This window comes from Vidua macroura, chromosome 9, assembly GCF_024509145.1.
Source record: "Vidua macroura isolate BioBank_ID:100142 chromosome 9, ASM2450914v1, whole genome shotgun sequence".
Classification (NCBI taxonomy): domain Eukaryota; kingdom Metazoa; phylum Chordata; class Aves; order Passeriformes; family Viduidae; genus Vidua; species Vidua macroura.
Genome location: NC_071579.1, coordinates 22933875 through 22956581, shown reverse-complemented (window position 1 = coordinate 22956581; position 22707 = coordinate 22933875). Strand labels below are relative to the sequence as shown.

Here is a 22707-nt window from a genome sequence, read left to right as displayed (position 1 = left end):
AAGCTGGTGGCATCTTCAGGGAGTCATAATGGCTCGGGCCCGGCTCAGTGTGTGTTTACTCTCTGCCAATGTATGTGAGAGAGAAAAAGAGAGAGAGGTAGTGAGATAAACACTGTCATGGGCCGCTTCCATCATCTACTCACAAGAGCATAATAAAGCCCTTGTAATATACTAGAACTTGTGTGGTCCCGGGGTCTAATTTGCATACTAATTACTCAGTGCAAATGGGAACGAGGGGTAGGGGGAGGGCGTGCGGGTGAGGGGGACTGGACTATTTGCTCTGCCGTTTCATATCATGCTAACAAGCTAATCCGGCGTGCAGTTAGCTCCTGATATATAACTGCTCATTAGTATTATAATAAAGTACATGAAACAACCATAAAACGTTATATACTGCACAAGTGTTGTTTTCTTGCCAATTATCTGCGGGCGGATTTATCACCGCAGTTGTTGCAAATTCCCCTTGGTGAGGTTTGGGTCGAATAAAGAAAGGTGTTGGTGTGAGGGGGGAGTGGGGGGGCTGCTTTCAAGGGGGAAAACATGTGTTTTCTTAAGTAGCACTTACCGATGCGCCATTTCATATGAGAGAGAGGGGGAATGCTGCATCCTTAGGAGGCTGAGACGGGGAGGGAGCCCAGGGCTCCACATTCAAATCAAACAAACTTCTGTCTGTTAGGGAAATGGGGCCAGAGCCCTAAGGATGGACTTCAATCCAGCAGAAACCAACAGAGGACAGAGCAGTATCTTTTTCCTACTGCCTTCTTCTAAGGTGGAAGGACCAAGACTAGAGAAAAGTAGCTCCATTTGATGCAGAAAGGGCTTGCCTGGCACATTTGCCAGCAATAAGGCAAATTTCTCAGAGGAGCCATCCCAGAATCCCTACCCAAATCCTGCTTCTCTTTCCCATTATAGCACCAGCAATCTGCAAGAATCGACAAACCACAGCTCCCAGCACCTCTCTGGACTGTGCACTGCTGCCTGCCCTGTGGCTGATGTTTCTGCCCTTCCAACCCATACCACTGCCCCAAAACTGCTTCACGGCACAGGACTACTGACCAGCTCTATATGGCACTGAAAGTAATGGAAATCTTGTGGCTCACTGCTTTACCTGGTTGGTCAGAGGACAGCATCCCCTGCCCTCCCACAGGCACAAAACCTGACAGGCTTAAGCGGAGCGCAGTGATTTGTAGCCCTTGGTCTGTGGCCCCCGGGGGTCCATGGATTACTCTCAGCTACCCAGGAATGCTGAACAAGAAAAGAGGACTGAGGATCAAATAGTGCTCTGAATCTGGGCTCTGCACCTTCGCTGGAAACCCCCGGGGCACCACAAAATGGGAAGAGGCTGAAAGCTGCTGTGAGGATGTGAATAGCAGAGCACTTGCAGCAGAAGGGGGCTGCACGGAGCTGCCAGGAAAACCTGCTGCACTCACCAGAAGAGACAGGGCACCAAGTGTTAATCCCTGTTTCCATCCCGGGAGGGATGGGTGACATGGCTGCAGCCATCACAGGGCACATGAAGGAGCGTGGACTCAGGGTCCTTCACTTATGCTGTCTTAGAATATCTCTGACAAGACCATGGACCCTTCCTGCCCCACACAAGACAGGCTCCTTGCCCTTGAGAGCTGCATGTTCTCCTATCTTAATAGGTGCTGGCAGGGCTTGCTGAACATGATGGGCACTTCATCCATGCCTCCAAGCTCAGCTCTTTTCAGAGATGCTCTGTGCTCCCCAAACCTACTGCTTTGCATCATCCCACAGCACCAGCATTGCAGATTGGCCCACATGAGTGTCCAACAGGTACTTTTAAAGCTTCTATCAATCTCAGCATCCCACTATGTCCTCACAGTGAAATACCTCTGCAACAGGAACCCTCCCGACACCCCTCCTGCTGACACTGCCTCCCAAACAAACAGTTGTGATCATGCTTGCACACCCCTGTGCTGGCATGCTCTGACCCAGATGTGCACTGCCTGGTGTACACAAGGTTATGTTTCCAAACACTTACACAAGGCAATAGAAAGACAGACGTTCTCTTCTGTGGAGACCCAGTAGCATAAATCCCACCCATTTTCCCTCTTACAAACAGGGGTTACAAATGCAGCCCCCCATGGGTATTTCACACAGAGCCATTCTTCCTCTCTTACACACACACACACTCACACACACCCTTGCTGTGAAGCATTTGCTTATTTATGGCTTGTTTTTGTCAAGCGGAGGCAGGACTGACAGCTCTCAGTGGTGGGGCTCTGTCTGTCTAACTCCGTAATAAGACACATGATATCCATTCTGCTGCCAGCGGGGAGTGAATCACGCCAACCCTGTCACCCCCGCTTCGCCTTGGCGAACTCCACAGCTTGTTAGCATCACAATATTGGGAGCAAAATGTGACCCAGCGCTGCCATGCCCCCTCCTCCCTTGGTCTGAAAAGAGAGGGGGAACACACACATCTCGACACCAAGGAAAGACACAAATCCCCCACAGAGCTTTAAAAGGACTTAAAACCATTTTAATAAACTGATCATAGAGGAAACACCTCCCCTTGGGAGAGGGTAACTGAGCAAATGCCAACACTGTCTCTGTCCTGCTCTACCCCCCTCAAAACTACTCTGGGGCACCCAGGAAGGGGCTTCCCCCATCTTCTCTCCTGCGGCTGGCAAGCAGGTTGTGGCACAAGCATCCTGGCCGATCAGGGTGGAGGAGGGCTGCTGGAACCCATTTCCAACCCCAGCATCCCAGGCTGGGCCAGGAGCAGTCACCACAGAAGCACTGAAGGACCCCAAACTCCCTCCGCAAACCCCTCCAGTCATGGGGAGGGGAACTCCTACTTACAGCTTGTTCCCAGGAGATAAATAGACCTCAGTAAAAAGATTGCTACATCCTTTCAATAAAGATTTTTTCCTCTTTCCCAGACAGCTTGTGAAATGTTTTAAAAGCTTCTCACATTTCCAGTGAAACCCACAGAGAAGAATTTTGCTTGTTATCAGCCCTAGAAGACCCTGATAGACGGATGATATTTTTCCCCCCTCCTTTCCCTCTCTCACACTCTCTTTTTTTACAAGCTGAAAAGAGAGTCACAGTGTGTTTTATAACCGGCTCTCTGCATTTCAAAAGCTCAACGAGAGCTCTCTGCGAACCCTGATAAGCCCAGGGCTCTTAGTGTCTTAAATACCTTTGACAAGCTATACATTACAACGCTAATAATTTGCCAAATTTGCGCCCATAATATGATATCTGTAAAACGTCAAGGGTGGTAATGCGATTAGCGGCCTCAAATGAAATATCGAACATTCAGCGTTTAGGCCCTGAATAGGAGAGAAAGGAAAGGAAATCAATTTCAAAAGCAGGAGGGAAAGAAGCGATAAGCGTGTAATAAAAAGGGAGAGGGGAGCATGGACAGGCCAGGAGAAAGAGCATCTTGTTTTTCATTCTTCCTTTTTTAAGGCATTCAAGCCTTAAAACGAAAAAAAAAAAAAAAAAAAGAGGGGAAAAAAGCGCAAACAAACATCTTTGAATTAAGCCGGTTACAACTCTGCAAAATAACATTTGGCCACCCTAACAACCCCGGGGTTTGGTGGATGGTGAAGGTGGGGGAAGGATTTGCTGTTTGCTCTCTGATCCCCCCTATCCAACTCCCCGCCCCGAACAGTTCGGGTCCATAAAACACAGGATGTGAAATTACAAGTAGTCTGAGGGTGGGCTGCCCCCTCCTCTCTCCCCCACTCAAGGTGGTAGAATCATAATGTACTAATTATCTGAAACCACTCCGAGTAGAAAAGAAACTGTCACATACCAGGCTGTAGACTAAATAACAAACATCCCACACCTGCGGCTTTATGAGCGCTTGCTGCGCAAGGCAGCCAGAGGGAGGGAATTCCCTGCTCCCCACTGGCATAGCGGACAGGCTCCTGCCAGGATGGGATACCGGATGCTGCAACCTGGGGCTAAGCAGGGTCTTGAGCCCTGCAAGTGGCCTAAATGCTCATTGATAGTTATGTCCTGGCTTTGCATTTGGTTTGGCATGAAAACAAACCTTCTGCCAGGGTCTGGGTGGGAAGGAGAAGAATCCACCAAAGGAAGGTGACCCACACGAGGGGCAGGAGGCATGGAAAAGGAAACAGTCAGTAGTGCAGGTTGACTGCTCCAGAAACAGATCTGGACGTTGTCAAGACAGCAAAGGTAGGAACAGACTGCAGCAGACTCTCAAACCAGTGCAACCAAGGAGAAAGACCATGGAAGCACCACAGAAGGCACCAGGCAATGACCCTGCCTCTCTGTCCTTCACCACAGCTGGAACCTGAAGAACGTTGTGTCTGCACACAAAATGACTTGTGGGATACTCAACCATGGCACTCTGCACTCTGGGGTTAAGAGAGACTGGAGCAGTGAGACAGGGTCAGCCCACTGCAGCCCCATACACCTGGCAAGGTCAGCAGCATCCTCAGAGGCTGCACGAGAGCTGGGATGCACACTTTGTGTAGCGCCAGCTCCATTATCCTTGGTTCCTCTTGGGCTTCAGCTTCTGTGCCAAGGCTGACCAGAGGAAACCAGAGTCCTGGCCCCATGTGCACATACCACTGGAAACTACACTGGGGCCCACCAAAACCCTCCCAAGGAGGAATAATGATACTTGGATAGTAGAAAAGCCACAGGAGCACCACTACACAAGGCAGAAGCAGGCAACTTCTGGTCAAGGGAACTTTACCTTAGGTTTTGCCATGCAGCCAGGGGATTTCAGCTGAAGCCTATTAGTGAGGGGCACAAGGTCTGGAGGGGAATAGTCCCAAACTGTCAACTGCAGAGCACTGAGACTTGCTGGAGTACTGAGCTTTGCTCACCATTGCAGGTAAGGTGCTGGATTAAATAGATCGCTAATTTGCTTCCCAGCAGGACAAATCCCACAGCAGTTCTACTTTCTGAGAAGAGCTGAAAATGGCCACGGGGGTAGGCCTGGCCCACTACTGGGCTGACAGGATCACCTGGATTTCTATAGGCTATGTGAAGGGTGCAAGGTCCAAACCAGGGACTTTTCTGAATGGAAATCTGTGGAAGTCTGGCAGGGACAAGGAGGACAAGTGCCATCACTACCTCTCAGCTGCACAGTAAGAAGAGCTATGTGACCACAGGGCCATGTTTAGGGGTGCTTGGTCCCATACAAGTTCCGGAAGGCAAGTGTGGTGCTGGTGTCTTGAGGCTTGGTCAGCCTTCCTATAGGCAATGACACATAGATAACATCTTCACTGAAAATTCAACTCCCAGGCAGTGGAACAGCCAAGATTGTTGCTCCAGGTCAGGGTGCTGCCCTCCTCCCTACCAGTACTAGCAGCAGATCCAGGATCAGACTGCATCCACATCTTAGCTTAGTCAGCACCTCTGAACTTTCTGCATGCAGGGAGAATTAACACCGGTCCAGCACTGGTGATGGGTACTGCAAAGCCAGAACAAATACCTGGATGACCACCAACAGCACACCTTACTGCAACTTGCAAATCCCCCAGACCCTTCCTGAAGGGCACTAGGGTCTCCAGGTGGCCCTGCCTGGGGCAGTTGGAGAGCGGAAGGTGCCTGGTCCCCTGTGGGAAGGAGAAAACACACCGGTGTGGGGGCAGAGCACGTGCCCCTCGGCCAAGCATGGAATGGCCATTACAGGACCACTTCTTGCGGCATCACGAGTCATTAAAGCCAAGAGCGCTTGGGGAATCATCAGCACTAGCCAAATGACTTCCCCAGATGTGGCTCATTCTCAGGATGTGGGAGCCCCTATGGACACCCACCTCCGATCCCAGCTCCTCCAGACAAAACATTCCCAGCATTGGAGTCTCCACCCAGCACCCCACTTGCAGGAGCTTTCTAGGCCATTTAGCAGGAGGCACTGTTTTGTTTTGAACAGATGTTGCCTTCCCCCTGCCCCTCAAGGTCCCCAGCAGCTCTGCAGCCTTTAAGCTGGGAAGGCAAACGAGTTTTGCACACTTGTTTAAGGTCAGTCAGGTGCATGCGCACAGACACACACATTCTCACACACACGAGCTCAACCGTGGGGTGAGCAGAGAGCTACCCCCAACTAAAGCAAAGCAAGCACTGGGAACAGTTACAGCTATGCTCAGCCTTTAGTGTTAAAAGGACTTCTCTTCCCCACAACCAGCCAGCAGTACAGGTGCTGGGACTTAGCACTGCCATCTCTCAACTGGAGTTAAGCAAATTCTCTGTCCTCTCTGGTAGATGTGGGGAGCTGAGATGGCTGCTGGAGTTGAACCAAGGTAAAACCTTCTCCAGGCACACCACAGCAGTGGGTGATCTGTGTGGGCATGGTGGATCAGCATAGAGCTTCTGTGTTGTGACTGTCATTTGACTTCAATGAAGAACAGACAACTGCTCACAGCTTAGAGGATAGATGAATTTATTTATTCTCAAAATGTCACACACCAGAGTGGGCCACGTGAGGCCTGCAAATTCACCAAGTGCCCAGTGAGCCCAGGTTATTCTCCAGGACCATAGCACAGCACTTCCAACCCAGCTACAAAGGGAATGGTGCTTGCTGAGATTAGTTTTTTCTCTGCTCAATCTGGTCCAAATTACTATTGATTCCTTAACATGGTGGTGTAACAACAGCCCTAAGGCATTTTTACTGAGAGATCCCATTTTAAGCTTCTTGTCTCTTTCAAACTGTGCTACTGCAAAACTACTGGTTTTATTTTGGTCAGAATGGAGGCAAGACATCTGTACAAGCTCCCTTTGGCCATTCCCATGGGATAAATGTACCTGCTGTGCATCCAGGCTGCCCTCTTGGGGTCAGTCCTTGGAGAATATTGTCCAACTTCTACTGGATGATGGACATGATAAGCCTTGAGATGATTTACTACATACACTTAGAGGTCCTAAAGACAGGAGCGTGAAAGAATCGGGACCTTTTCAACAAACAAACAAACCAATGTGCAGATCTGCATCCCAACTGAACATCTTTTGTTCATAAGACCAGCAGCCCTTTGTGCTATATCCAGCTTAAAGACAGAGGAATTTGTCAATCAATGCTCTCTAGAAACATCTCCATATCTTCTAGAATAGCTTTGTGATCCAAATTGCAGTAATGCACTTTTGTCACTGAGCTGGCACAACCACGTGTGGTGTACTCACTTCTTGAAGGCATCTGCAGGGTCTTGTACAAGTCTGAGTCCCTGTCCCAAGCAGTGAATATGAAATTTCACAGAAACACACAAATGCTTTTCATGCCACACTTCCAAGCTTCTCTTTGCAGTCACAGTTCTGGTCCTGTGGCCCCTTTCTGGCTAAGTATGCAATCCCCTGGTATAGAGTCTTTCATCAGCACACACTATTCCTTTGCTATTCCAAGGGAAAAGCTGACTGAGATGTTTTGAGCAAGAAAATGTGCATGGAAGTTCCAACACCAGAGTTACATCACCTGGGTGATGTTTGGGGACATCAAGCTGGAGCATGGTAGCAGACATCAAGTTAGACTTCAGCTTGCACTGTGAATGGCAACAAAAAACATGCAGTGTGGTCCAAGCCTGCAAAGGGATCAGAGCTTGGACCAGCATTTTACTTTGGCTGGTGCTGGCATGGCTGTGTTGGGAAAAGGACATTGTCCCCAAGTACCACAGTGCTGGAGAGAGGAAGACATGTGGATGACATGACCTGGACTGAAGCAGCAAGAGATCCTGGGAGATAATCAAGGCGCTGGCTAGGGTTGGGTGAGATATTGTGGACCTCTGCTGTCTGCATACCAGAGTAAATGTTAAGGAAGCACAGTGCATCGAGGGCTAAGAGGATGGTAGAGCAGCCTCTGAACACTGGGCTGCACTTCCTTCCCTGGATGTACATTCTTTTTCACTGTACATCCTTTACACATCTATCCTTCTTGCTGGATATATATCCTTTACACCATCCTCTGCTTGTGTGGGCTTTTACAAGACAGCGAAGCTTTTAGGGGCTCTTCAAACCCCTACAGTGGAGGTGCAGAAAGGTAGAAGGGATCTCACTCCAGGGTGTGCAAGGCAACAAGAAAGACACCCCTGCCCATAGCTCCTCTTTTCTGCTCTGGCATCTGTGCCCCACTGTGCTCCCTGCTTTCTGTGCCACCAGCCTTGGCACGGCCGAGCCTCAGAGAAATCTCAGTGGGGTCCCCCTATCCCACTTCTCCTGAAGAAGACTACAGCTGTGTCGGCTTTCAGCATCTGACCCAGAGCTTTAAAAACCTGGGCGCCGCGCAGAGGGCTCTCTTGTTCAGGGACCCGCGTTCTGACTTTGATTAAGTGATGGACATGAAAACACACAGACACACAAACACAGTGCAAGGCAATGTCCCCAGAGGAATGGGAAAAAAGGAGAGATAAAAACCAAACAGCCGTTTTCACCCCCCAAACCGTATAATTTTGTGTAAATTTTTACTTTAAACATCTCTTTTTTTCCTGAGCTGTGATATAGGCCCTGTCAAAACCAGGGCCAATTACTGCCATTAGGTTCCCATTATGTCACTGCTTCTCCCCCCATTATGAAGGTCTTCGGCACACAGAGCTATAATCTTCACTCACTCTCGCTCCATCACTCCCAGAAGGAACAAAATTGTTTAAAAAAAATAAAGCCTTTATTTTGCCCCTGTCAGCTCTGAAAAGGAAGGAAGGGAAAAAGAGAAAGAAACTGGTAAAGTTTTTAACTGTGAGGTTGCCAAAAGAATCAAGAGAAAGCGTTCAGCACAGCCAAGGCTTATGAATTAGGGGCTGGCAGGAGTACTCTGCAGGATCACCCCACAAGTCACTCTCCTTAACCCTCACAGGGGAGATATTTTCTTCCCTTCACCTCTGCCAAAGCAGACCTGTGGTGAGCCTGACACTACCCCTGGGAATGGAGAACACAGAGAATGACTGTTGGGAGCAGCACACAAGATGAAATTCATGTTCCACATCACACTCCCCATGCCACGGCTTATAGCAATTTGCTGCTAAAGCAGCCACCCCATCTGCTTCCAAATACCAACCAGCCTCTTCACCCAAAGTGCTGGCATTGAGCCTGGAAGTGATCTGAGAACATCCTCAGCGGTACATGGATCTGACATCTGCTGCCATCAAGACAGAGCCTGCAGGATCATGCCGAAGAAGGATGACTAGCTGAGGAGAGCTGAGGTGACAATGCTCTGACTCCTCAGGGATGAGAGTACACAAGACCATGGACACATCTGAGAGGAGAGCTCAGCAAGGGTGTCAAGACAGCTCATGAAGGATGATGAGGGACAGGTGTTTGAGAGGGCTGCTCACTTGTCAAAATAAGAGCAGCCCTGGTCCGGGAGCTCAGGAGACTGTATCATCCAAAACACATTCACACTTGGTCACAACTGGACAAAACCACATGCCTGGACATCAGAGGAGGGCTACTAGGCATGTTTTCAAAACTCTGCTGGTGCTTTCAAGTCCAGCTCCTCCCTGGGATGCTGAAAGAAGAAGACCAGAGGGTCTGCAGCTGTCTGCAATGGGCGATTCTGGGGTGAGTAGTAAGAGGTTCTGCCCCATCATACCCATCATCACACCTCCAAACACCCTGTGTGCTCCTTGATGCTGTTCACTGTTTTTTCTTGAACCCACTATCCTGCATTTTGTGTAAGGTTCATGTGAAAACCAAGGAATGGATCTACTCTAGTTTTCTATGAGAGCTGGATATGGTCAGCTCCAATAAAATGAACTAGAGAAACTGAAATGCAATACCCAATCCATCTCCCTCAGTGCCAGTTAATTCAGTCCTAGGGCTCCATTTTGGTCAAAGCTGGAGGTAGAAGCAACATGGGAATCTCATGTGGTATCAAATAACAGCAGAAACTCAGACCAAAGCATCCAGAAAGAGCCTGTACTCAAACTGCATGGAGCCCACAACCGCAAGATGTGAGGAAGGAGCACATGTCCCTTCCAAGCACTTCTCTGGGCCCTTGCTCACATGCAGTTACCAGACACTGACAAGTCTCCCAAACCTTTCCCTGTTCGCCCTTATATCCTTGCTACTGTATCCACTGAAAAGGCAACACCTCCCCTCCCAAACCAGAGTCCTCCCTCTCCTCCTGTGGCTCCTGCACCCCTCTCTGGGGACCCCCTGCAGATGACAGCATCTGGCAACTCTTGGAGCCACACAGAAGAGGCACAATTTGCGTCTAAACAAAGAAACATCAACTCTGCTAAAGCGATTTCCACCCTCGGTGAGACCTCACAGAGCCATCCTCCTTCTGAATGCAAAGGTCTCGCCCACTTCTCTGCGGAGAGGGGGAGGGAAAGAAAGGGGAAAGCAAAAGAAAAGGCGTGGGGGGGCCGGAGAGGGACACAGTGACAGACACTTTGGCTTTCCTGAGCTAAAGGCTGAGCCAGTGCAATGAAAGCGCTCAACAGCGGCCCACTGAGCTGTCACTTATGCGAGTCTGTGTGTGTGAGACACAGAAGGAAGGGCTGCGCCCGCCAATTGCCCCGCTTTCCACCAGCCCCCTTTTGTTTTTGTTTAAATCAAATCAAGGGTCGCTTTAAGATGTGCAGCAAAGCAATTTGCTGAGTATTCTTCCCCCCTGTCATGCCAGCAGCAGCCCCTGGTAACCGGGAAGCTGCCCACATGGAGGGGGAGACCCTCTGGCTGACTTGCCACAGAGGGCGCAGGGTGAAGGGCGCAGGGCAAGCGGGCACTGGGACGCTGCTGCCGGTGGCTGCATTCCCTGCTTGTCTGCCAGCCTAGGAAGCTCTAGCTGCAATGGGGGACTCAAGGGGACCCACAAGCCTCAGCAACCTTCCCTTCTGGCTGCAGAAGTCAGTGGATTGAGGACATTGGCTGGGGGAGGGCCTACCCAGCTGCACGATGCAAGCCTGAGGCAGAGGTGCACAGGCTGCAGAGCTATGGCTCTGCTGTCACCCACAGTCCCCTTGTCCCAGCTCCCACAGGGTGGGACAGAGCAGCCTGGGTCCAGGAACCACCTGAATTTATCCTGGTGCGAAGCAAAGGTCCTCCCTCCCTGTCCTTCAGCTGACAAAGCTGTAGATGGAATCCTGGAGTGTTCCATTGCCAAGGACAACAACTGGGCCCAGGTTCTGGACCCCACCCCTCTACCACCTCCATGCCCCCAGTGTGAGCTCTGGGAGGGGAAGCAGGCACCGGGCCATCCTCATGGGTCTTTCTCTAAGAACACTGCTGGGTAAAAGTTGCTGCTGCTGTGCTACAAGTGCAGGAGAAGAGAACTTGCGGAGGAGGAAGGCTGAGGAGGAGGAGGGGGTAGAGCTGGGAGGGTTCTGGGAAGTTGCTGCATGCTTGAGGGGGGAGGCAAGAGATGAGCTGGAGGAGTGAGGTGCTGGGAGACTGCCTCTATGTGTGCGCAGCACACAGCTTAAAAGAATTCAAGTTCCCAGGCCCAGAAGAGATGAAAGTGAGGGAATGTGGGAGTGACAGTGCTGGATTCCTCCTCAGCTCCACTGAAAACTGGGAGCAGCCTGGATTTCCAGCTTATGGACCAGACTCTGCTATGATGCTGGTTACCTGGTTGCTCTGGCAAGTCCTTTGGCTGCCTTATGCTTTATTTCTCCTTCAAAATAAGTACTAATGAGGTTCATCTCCTTAGTGAAGTATTGATAGTCCTTTGGATTTAAAGGGAGCTTGTAAGAACAAAATAGTATGAGGATTATCACAACTGCTGTGCCAGAGGATTGGAGGGGAAAACATTGGTTATGTCTCTCAAAGAGGCCAAAAGACGGCCATGGGGATTACAAATGAGCAAAACCCCATTTCAGTGTCCAGCAACTTGCTGGAAACAGTTCCCAAACTAAGGGCTGTGTTCAGATGGCCACACTTTAAGAAATCCCTCACAGGAAGCCTCCTCCAAAGGCAAATACTCTCAGCTCAATGACTGGCTGACAACTTTTTTGGGCTTTCTAAATGCACATAAGACAGCCAGAGCCATCAGCAGGAAAAAAGCAGGATTCTCCCCAAAAAGCCATGGGAACCATAAGCTGGGTGACTCACACATGCACCAGTAGCAGGGATGCCAACTCTGCTGCAAACAGAAATGTTCACATGAACCATAGCCACCATCCAAAGTTGGGAGTAATCTTTTCCCCAAAAAGAATGAAATTATCTTTTCTGTAGAAGAGAAGTTGAAATGGTCACAAAGGGCATATGAAAGAGGGAGCAGGAGTAGTTTTAATAAAATAACACCTGCTATGTTTTTCCTCTGGTAAAGGAAGAAGGGAAATAAATAAAAAATATGAATGGCAAAAACCCCTTACAATTGATAAAAAGGAAATAGCTATACACACAGTTAATAGCTATAACGCACAGTTAATCCCTGCAATTCCTTGCTGCAAGGCTGAGGCTACAATCCAACAGAGGAAAAAAAACCCACTTAAACAGGATAATGGAAACATCCTGGGTTATAGCAACAAGAGTAAACAAAAACTGTCAGTGTCATTTTTTAAAGGAGTACACACACTTTCAACCAAGTAAGAAAAAGTTCCCCTGTGGTCCATTTACTCCAAAATTACATGCCCTGCTGAACCATTCTCTACTGCAGCCAGTGTGTCCTGCACCAGACAGGATGCTGGTTTCATGGACACTGTCCTGATTTCAGGTGAGTGTTTTCACATGCACCCTGCCCACACTGATATCCTCTCCATACCAATAGCTTCCAAGGGGTTAAAATAAAACTTCTCCCCAAGAAGAAGAAGAAGAAGAAGAAAAAAGAGCCAGAGAGACAAAGTTAATTGAAACTGCTGTTTAATTTTTCAGCTCCACTGGATTACACTGTGGCACAGATGGTTCATCAAGACAGTCTCTGTCTGTATCACTGTCCGTCCCAGCCTCTCCCCCCATCAGGCAGGAGGGAGGGGGAAGAAAAAAACACAGCAGGCAGTGGCAAAAAAAAAAAAAAAAAAAAAAAGCAACTTAACACAAAAGAGCATTCTGTGCAGCTCTTTTCAAGGCACTGGGACAATGCTCCCAACTTGATCCTTTCATAAAGAAAACGTTTCGGGGTCAGAAAACAGGACACATTAAGCCCAGAGAAGCACATTGGCCATTTTACCGCTGACTTTCGTGGCTAGCTAGAAGGCTGCACCAGAGTTGGGTTATTTTAGTTGTTTTTAAAGGCAGCAGCCCTGTAGGAACAATCACATTTCGGGTTTGAGGTGGCCTCAGCTCCCACCCGCTTGCAGCACCCTGTGCTCCAGCACAACTCACCCATCCCTCTCTGCTGAGAAAAGTCTAACAGAGATGAAAGGCACTCTCTTTAACTGGATTACCCTTACAAGCAACCAAACCAAAGAGACTAAAAACCAGCTAATTAAAGCTGTTCAGATACAAAGAGCAAATCCTTCCTCCTGCTCTTCCTTCTCTCACTCAGCCCAATTCATTCATATTTCCCCTTATGCCTTATTAATTCCTCTATCGCTGCTCTAGGGGATAGAGGGTGGGGGAAAGAAGGCAGGTGGGGAGTGTGAGAAAGGGGACCAAACCTATCCATGGGTCAGATTTTCAGCATTGATTTGGCTTTTGCCACGGCTACAACCCATTGATTCTTAAGCTTAAGTTGATGATTAGCACTTTCTGAGTGAAGTAATTCCTGGATCCTTGTGAAGAAAAAAACCCCAACTGCTTTTTTTTTTTTTTTTGTGCAATAATTTGCTCTGCTAATCATATTTTCCAGAGGCCCAGAAAAGGTAAAACTCCTTCAATTTAAATTTCAGGTAAGCATCCTATATCTAGCTAAGGCATGAAGAGAGGGCAAAGCAAAAAGTTGAATTTTTGCCCACATGAACTTCTCAGCAGGTAGCTGTTGCCCTTGGGGTAACAAATCTTAAATCCAGAGCAAAATTCATACTGAAACTTTTTGGAAGATGACATCTCCCTGGGGGATATATTTTGGTTTAAATTCTCCATACCAGGTATATAAGGCATAAAGGTCCAATCACAAATGAAAGAGATTCTGAAGTTCTCAGAAAACTCCTGATCGAGCATTCAGGAGAAGGCTGTGGACTTGTTTACAATTGAACCCCATTTCTCTGTTTCCTTCTAGGAAATCAAGTATTTCACTGTCCCCAACACTGCTAGGAAGGTGTGAGAAAAGGACTGTTCAACTGCTCTGTACCAGGCCAGCTCCCATCACCCCATCCCATCCTATCCTGCCAGCACATTCTGCATAACCAAGAAACTGCTGACTTTCCAACCAGAGGAGGTTTCTCCATTATGAAGGAGACTCAGGCACTCCAGAGAAGTCCACAAGGCCATGTCAATAAGCAATGATTTTTCTACAACCAGAGATTAGATGAGAAACTACATTCTTCACTTCCACCTGCCTCTGACAGATCTCTGTCCCTCTAGTACAGCACTTTCTGGACTATTATTAAACAGAGATTCAGAATCAGGCAAATTTGGGCCAGTGGTGCATTTCACGGCCAGGATAACTGAGGTCAAGGAAAACCAAGCAGCTTTGTCAAGGTCACAGGAGCAGCCCAGAGCCAACTTGCAGTGCCACGCTGGAACAAGGCTGGCACTTGGTTTAGTCCTCCGCCAAAAACAAACCTTAGGGGAAAGCAATTCTGATGGTTTCAGGCCAGGAAAGAGCATACAGGTGGGAAAAGACCTGCATCATCCTCGGGATGGCTGATGCACCAAACACAGCTGCCCTGCTCCAGAAAGCTCCCATTGTCAGCAGTACAACCACAGAGGCTTTTCATGGTTAAGAGGAGGGAAAGCGGAGCTTCACCTTAGAAAAATCACAAATGAAACCACATCATGTACAATTACTTCTAACAGGGTAATTATCCTGTACAGCAAGATGACACAAACATACTCCAGGCCCCACAACCTTGGAAGCTGTGTTTTAAAAGCCCACCTGCTTCCGTGCCCTGTTCCCTTCTGTCTCTTCCTTGGCACACCTGGTGCATGGGCAGCTGCCATGCAGGTGTGGGCACCCAGGAGTATCCTTAGCTGCCGTGTGCATGGGTATTCTTAGCACTGTGGAAAAGTCATCATTATTTTTGGGCTGGGACATGTGCTTCAGGCTGAAGGACATGGCTGGCTTTGTATAAGGAGGTACTTTCCACTGTTTTATTTTTTTCTTTGCTTTTGAAGAAGACCTGCCAGCTTCCTACCTCCCATCTCACCTGCCATAAACAGGGTGCCAAGAGGTGGAAGAGTCAGAGCAGCAGAGAGGGAGACGAGGCTGGAGGGGGAGGGGGAGCAGAGATGACTGGAGGGAGGTCGAGAGAGGAACGAAGAAAGAGGAAAGAAAAGAAAAACCCAGCAGTGCACCATGTTGCATTGTTCACGCTCAGACCTTCAATTTGCTCTCTGCATTCTCCTGCAGCGGGGAGAATGTTACGCTGGCTTAAGAGACAAATCGGACACAAAATAAAGACCAAGCACTCAGCAGTAAAGCAATTATCGCAACATTTTATGCCGGGCCTGTTCCTTTTGAAGGCAGCCTGGTGCTGCCCGCATGTACCTTAACCCGTTCCTAATAACCATAAAGTCACCATTATTTACGGTACAAGACATTAAATAAATAATGAAAAAGCTGCCGGCGACGGAGCGAGGCAAGTGGGGGTTGCAGGGAATCTCCCGAGACCAGAGCTGGCATTGGCTTAACCTGCACTGCAGAAGGCAGAGGAAAACAACTTCCTGGGACCTGGGGAAGGGAAGATGCTTTTTTATTTTGGGGTGGCACCTTAGGCCCTGGGATCAGAGTAAAAATTAGATTGTGGGGATTTTTTCAAAGAAGAGAGAAGCAAAATGGAATTGCATGGACTCATGGGCAAGCCACAAACCAAAAAGCTTTCCACAAGAAAAAGGAGGGGTGACAGGGTCAGATTCTGACTTTCACCTTGCATTAATCCTCATGTAATGCTGCTGGAACCAGGAACTCCTGAACACTTGCAGGATGTATCTGAGACCAAACATGAGTCCTCTGTGAGGAGACATCCAGTCCCATCTTGCTTCAATTGAGAGGTAAATAGATAAAATAAAATATGGACATAAATACAGGTCACGACAGGATTTCCCACGGCTTTGGACCAGGTTAATGTACAAAGGGCATTTACCCTACTTGATCTCCACCTGTCACTGTGCATCCACACAACCCCAGCAGGAAACAACATCTGCCCTTCAAGCTCTGCTGACTAGTTTCAGAAACAAACATTTCAACACCTCTGTTTTCAAGGTCTAGCTGCTTTCTCCCACACCTGTTTCTCTTTTGACCCTCCCCCTCTCTTGGCAATTTTCCAGCTCTGAGCAATGCTGAGTCATACTCTGGGTGCTGTGCCACCCTGGTCAACCCCAGCAGCCTGGGCAGGTACAGGTACCTCCTTCACCCTAATGCCAGTCTTGTGTCAGCACACCAGGGTACTTGCTCCAAAGCAGTGCAGCAGCTCCTTCCTCCACTCTATGGTCCTGTCTGTGACAGACACACAGATGGGAAGCAGGACACTGCATGCTATCTTCCACAGAACCTCAGGTCACTGCCAGAGTTCCTGATGATGAGGGATATAAAGCACCTGCAGCTGCTGGCAATGTCTGCCCAGCGTAGGGGTCAACAGCAGGCACACCTTTGGGTTATGGTGATGTTCCTGAAAGGGATGGTCAGTCTTCATTGTCCACCAACACCTTCTTCTAACTGATTTCTAAAACAGACCCTTACAGCTCGATGCGGAGATGGTGAACAGGGATACCGCCATACCAGCCACCCGCTGAAGTTGCTGGCCTTACATCAGAGATAGAAAGCAGGAACAATTCAGGAATGTCCTTCAATGCCAAGCATCACTGTGATTCTGTCAAGCTGCTTTATAACTCTCAAGGCAATCAAAGTGAACTTTCATAGTGTTTTAAAGACAAAGGAAGCTTCACACCAGGTAGAAAGGGCATACAACAAGACTGCTCTAAGAAATATGTTTTATATTTTGCATTTCTACATAGTAAGTACTGTTCAGGGGTAAAACTAATGTATTCTTGAAAATGCACAAACACAATGTGGAGCAATGGAGGACACCTGACCCTCACACAGCCACTGCAATGCAGCTGGTGAGCTCTCCCAGGCACTTCTCTGCTGGGGTTTCATTTGGCTGTCCATATTTGTTAATAGACTAAACTTTAAAAGAAAGATTCAGGGTTAAATGAGACTCATTCCAAACCATTCTTTGTATTGTGGAAATTCCTCCCAAATTATATTGAAATAAGGCCTGGGAAAAGGTGTTGCCCCTGGGGCAGGATGGAAGTTCTAGATCTTCTGACTTTTGAGGAACAGAAATGGTTTCCTTGTATTTGTAGAATAGGAGACCTCCTTTTATAAGAGCTAACACCTGCTACTGGCAACCTTTCTCCACCTTGCTCTGCTGCTTCTGATGGATGAACAAGAGGAAAAAAATTCTATCACTGCCAAGGGCATGCTGGTCTGGCAGCACGTACACTTCTGAGACACAAAATGTTTCTGATCAAAATCCAAAGGTTGTTGAGTTTATTTCCTTTAAACCAGAAATGTCCCACTCTTTCTATGACCTGAGAATTGGAATCTATGTCCCAGGATTAAGGACTTTCCTCAAAAATGAAAAATCATCATGTGAAACCATACTCCTCGTTTTATGAGAGCTTCCATACTTTTTACTCCAAGTTTGTCCCACAAAGAACTGCAGCAACTAGAAGAAGAGGGCAGTGTTTGATTTTTAATATCAGAGATGTGTACCTGAATGGTCCCTTAGGAAAGTTGAAATCTGCTCTTGGAAGTGCAGGGTTGTTCTTTTCTTACATCTACCCAAAACAAAGGAAAACAGCTCTTCTGCAGCTGAATGGGAGAGTCAAATGTGCCACACACAAAAGAGGAAGGGCCATCTGCACTATGTGATTCAACCAGGGAAGCTGGTACAGGTACCCCTCTACCAGTGGGCAGATGGGAGGCAAGAACAGCATCAGCACGTGCAAGGAACACATTCCTGGCGATGATGACAGGCTGGCATAAGTGATGTTGCTGTCCCCCAGGGCTGGCCATGCAGAGAGGGTAATCCCCTGCTGCCTCTGCACTGTGGAGGGGGTGAGTGGGGTGCAGAGGGAGATGAACCAGTTCATGGAGGTCACAGTGTGCTGCTCTCACCCCATCACAGTGCTGCGAGATTGGAAATTGCACGGTGCCCAACGGAGGGGTGCCTCAGCATCCAGCTGAACAAGCCTTTCCAAAGCCTGTGCTGTGGTGACAGCTGTGGCACTGCACAGGAAAGAGTACCCGAGCCATCCTGTCACCCTGTGCCCCCCTTTCACCCCAAGGTTATAAAGCAGAGCGTGGGGCAGGCAGGCACGGGAGCAGAGGCAGCTGCTCCCTGTAAGATCTGCTCCATTACACCTCTCAGAAACGGGGAGAAGGAGTGGGAAGGGAAGGAGGGAGGAGGCGGATTTCTAGGCATCGGTGGGTCCATTCTTCACCAGCTTACGCAAGTCAAAGCTACCACCGATGTGGGGGGGACGAGCCGGGCGGGGGGTGGCCATCGCTCCGCGAGGACAGGCCATTCAGGCGGGCTTGTGTGTCACACCCAGCTCTTCGGGTGGACATGCCTGTCTCGGGAGCTACTGAGAAAGCCACCACAGCAGTGTCTCACAGTCCCCGTGCGACACCCTCTCCCTATGCCTGCCAGATCCGCAGGCTCTGGGATGACCCTTTTTTTGGATGCCTAGCCCCAACATCCAAAGCCAAACTGATGTCACTTAAGAGGTTGCCCCCCCCCCCCTCCCCCTCGCCTCCCCAGCGCCCGGCCACCAGGCTCAGCTGAAATGTAAACCTCCCCTCCTCTCCCCGCAACAAAAGCGAAAGGCTTTCAAAGCCCAACCTGATTGAAATTCAAAAACTTTTTCAGCTCCTCTCCCTCCTCCCCACCTTGAAAAGAGAGTGTATAAAACTGGGAGACAAAAGCCTCCCCCAGCCCACCCTCGGCATTGTCTGGCCGGGGCGGGTTCGGGCCAGCGACAAGGGGCACCCAGCCCGGCGGGGGCCCCGCTCCCGCTGCCCGCGCCCCGCTCGTCCTCGGCCGGGGGGGTCCCGAGCGTCACAACACACCCGCACGCACCCAAAATAACCCGCTCCCTGCCTTTGTGCGGCACACAAAGAAGAGACCGGCGCTGATGGGGCTGGGCGGGTGATTTACTCACCTGCCTCTCCGGCCCCTGGTGGGTTTCTATGGGGCGAGGGGGAGGGGAGGGCTGGTCTTTGGTTTTACACACACACACACACACGGCTTTTGTTGCTGTCCTCCCCTTCTCTTGAGCCGGCATCTTCTGGGTGATCCTTAACCTCGCATTTCACTGGTGTCCCTCCCCTCCATACCAGCGCTGGGTGTCCCATTCAGTGCTCATGGTCCAGGCATTGAGTTCTGTAGCTCCCTTACCTTTGGGACGGGCATTTCAGGGTTCTGTTTTTGAGGTGAGCTCCTGTATGCATCTTCAGCTAAACAGCTGCTCTGTTGTTTCCTTCTTAAACATGTTCCCAAGTTCCATATTCCCATTGCTGAGAAGACATGTCTTCTCTGTAAGCCCCACTCACACATGGTTATGCAGGAAGCCAACTCCACTAGCTCATCCATCATTTGCAGCCAAGCCAACATCTCTGAAAGGCTTTAGAAAGGCACCAGCACTCCTATGGCCTGTTGGGCTGACCCACCTGGGCAGTCCCCATCCATTGTCCCTATGTTGCCAGTGGGACAACTCAGATGGATAGGCTTTAGTGCTCCCCAGGGATGCTCAGGTATATCTGATGCAGTTGGGTACCTGCACACAGCAGAAGAGCCAAACTGCACTGACTGAGCCATGGGTTTCAGACATTACTCACATCCCACAGTGGTGCTTCCACCAACGCCATTTCACAGGATCAGAGAGCCTTGGCATTTCTACTCTCAAGACTCTCCAAAGCTCTCTCAGAGGGAGCAGGTTCCAGTGATGAAAATTGTCCCTTTCCATTATGGAATAAAAAAAGAAACCAGGTAACTGTGAGTACAAAGATTTCTTCCTTGTTCAACAGCAGGGTCTGACAGGGCATCTCCTGGGGCAGGGACACAGTACAGCCTAACACACACTGATAGAAACCCATCGATTTGGTCTCTGCTCCTCCATGCTCCTCAGCACTTCTGCTTTTGCTCCATTAAGACACCTCAAGCCTTTCCATTTTTCCTTCAATACTGCTCCTGTTGCTGGTCATCCCTCCCTAGACTGTAAAATCTTTGAAAGCAGCTCTCTTCCCTGCTCCATGCTCTCCTGCACAGGAGCCCTAATCCATAGCAGCAGGTTCTATGAATACTCTCATCACAACCTGGCTGCATACTCCCAAGCTGTCATCTCTAGGTGACACTAAGTGTTCCTGTGCTCAAAGGTGACATATTCCCTCACGATATGACCTTAAAATGCAAGCTGCATTCCTTGGCAGACATATCCAGTTCAGCTGCTGCTATTGTGTGATAATCCATTTTAAAACATCTTGAGAATGGCTGATGGGATGCATGAACAGGGAAGAGGGAGTGCAGACATCAGGTTCTTTACTACTAGAGCACCAGCCTGGCCAGTTGATGCTTTTCTCTGGATCTCATTTTCCCGCTCAGAAGAAGTGAGGCAGTGATTCCAGCTCACTCCTTTAAGCTGCTCTAACCAGTGAGAAGAAATAGGTGTACAAAATGCCAAGTAATAGCTGCGACTCCAGAGGTGGATGACAGACCTGGCTCCTGACTCAGCTGCCTGCCTGCACAGCTCTGTGGCTCTCCAAGACAGACTACTAAATTATGCAAAGCCTTTGAGTGAGCCTGGCTTAATTAAGTTTTAATTTTAGTAAATTACCAGTGTGGGAGTGGTTGAATCTGTGAACCATTACTCCTGCTTGCTGGGATTTTATTTGGAAATAAGACACTTCATTACATCTCTGTAAACAAGATATACTCAGAAAGGGGAACTGGTGCAGAGGATCAATACAGAAGTGGGAAGAGGAGGTGAGGGGACAAGCAATCCAGTCTGGGAAAGTGTGGTTAACACAGGGATTTGGAAGAAACTGTCCAAGAGCTGTCTATGCTGCATTCAATTTCTCCCCAACACCAGCCTTCAGTCTCATCCTGAAACTTGCAGCACTACTGCCATCCATGGCAATGCTATAGGCTCTTGTACAGGGGCCTGGGATGTTTTGCCTTGAGAGGCCTTTTAATCATAGTACCCCCTGTCCTTGGATCAAGGAAATGTGAACAGACTCTTCATAAGTGCACAGCACTGATCTCCCTAAGCTAAAAAGGGCTTGTAAAGTCCAGCAGGTGCACAGTACCAGTACTGCTGTGACTGCCATGAGTTGATACTGCCCCTAACTCAGAAATCACTGTTTCCACCACAGTACCACCACCAGACAGAGACAAGACTTGGAAGTACTTGTGCCTCCTTTGGCTGGCACGGGAGAAGCTGTGAGCAGCACCTGGACATCAACACAGCTTACACCCTGGAATCTGCTCTTCTCTGCCCAGGACACCAGCTCTACCATCATAAGTCCCTAATTGGTTTAATAGCATGATGATCACCCATGGTACTGCAATGCCTTCTGCTATCACTGTCACTCCTAGACCACTGCAAACACCCACCACCTGTCACATGGCAGCACAGGACTGGGGTACAGCACAGAGGCCAATAACCCAGGCAAGCAATGACTTACCCTTCCAAAAACCTGGTGTTTTGAATGCAAACCAGATATGCATTTTTACAAACAGGACTCATTCCCAAAGGAACAAACCTAAAATGGGACTAATTTGCTGTGTCTGGGACTTTAATTAAGTTATTTCTAAGATATTGCATCTAATTTTTAAATTGAATGCAGTTCAATATCTTGTTAGCCAAATGTTATGGTATTTATAACTTAAATATCCATCTAGAGAAATCATGATAGTTTTACAAATCTCCCTCAATAGCTTAAGTTAAAAATAAACCAGCCAATCTATCAATCAGCCTTATTCATTCATCTCAGCTATTGTGGGAAGAAAAGAACAACATACGCAAGTGAGAAGCAAATGGTCTGAGAAGAAGCAGCTGAACGTATTGATCAGAGTTAAAAAAAAAAAAAAGTTAGAAAAACCCAGACACACGTCATTTGGTTTAATGCAACCCATACAAACAGCTCCAAAAGGCCACAGCTGCCTGCCTCGAGCTCTGCTCGAGTTGGTGGGTGCCTCTCTCCCAACTGACAGCCCTCCAGAGTGGGCAAGACCTCTCACTACTCCTACTACTTTAAAACTACTCTATCTTCCCCAGAATAATACTAAAAAAAAAAATTTAAGACAAAAGTCAACATTGTATCCTTAGGACACCAAAATAATAAATAAATAAGCAAGAATGCTTGCATCCCACCAAGTCTGACAGCTTAAAGTGTGCACAAAGAATAAAGCACTGGTGAGAGAGTGAAAGCCATCCTTTGAACTCCCGCGTCCCAGTACTCTCAGAGGCGACGGATTTATGCTTCTGCTCCGGCATGCCAGTTCAGAGAGACCCTTTCTATCCATCTCACCCTGATGGGCTCTCAGAGTCACTTGTGGCCTTCTCCCACACTTTTGGCTTCTATTGTTTAAGCTTTCCCTGTTTTCCTGCAGAGGAAAAGGGAGAGAGAATCACCTTACATTCCTTGGATTATTTTAAAAGAAAGGGGGGGGGGGGGGAAGGAAAAAAAAAAATCTTTTCTCTCCTGAAAGGGAAGTTTAAGTGTTA

The 22707-nt window shown here is 48.6% G+C and overlaps 1 protein-coding gene and 1 long non-coding RNA gene across 4 annotated transcripts in view; one reads left to right on the top strand and one right to left on the bottom strand.

The window, feature by feature from the left end:
• RNF220 (ring finger protein 220) overlaps positions 1-22707 on the bottom strand; it is a 214325-nt gene that overhangs the window by 161207 nt on the left and 30411 nt on the right. The window lies entirely within an intron of this gene.
• LOC128811749 (uncharacterized) lies at positions 11062-14386 on the top strand. Its single transcript, XR_008438451.1, has 2 exons — positions 11062-12589; positions 14033-14386. It is a non-coding gene; the product is annotated as an uncharacterized LOC128811749 (long non-coding RNA).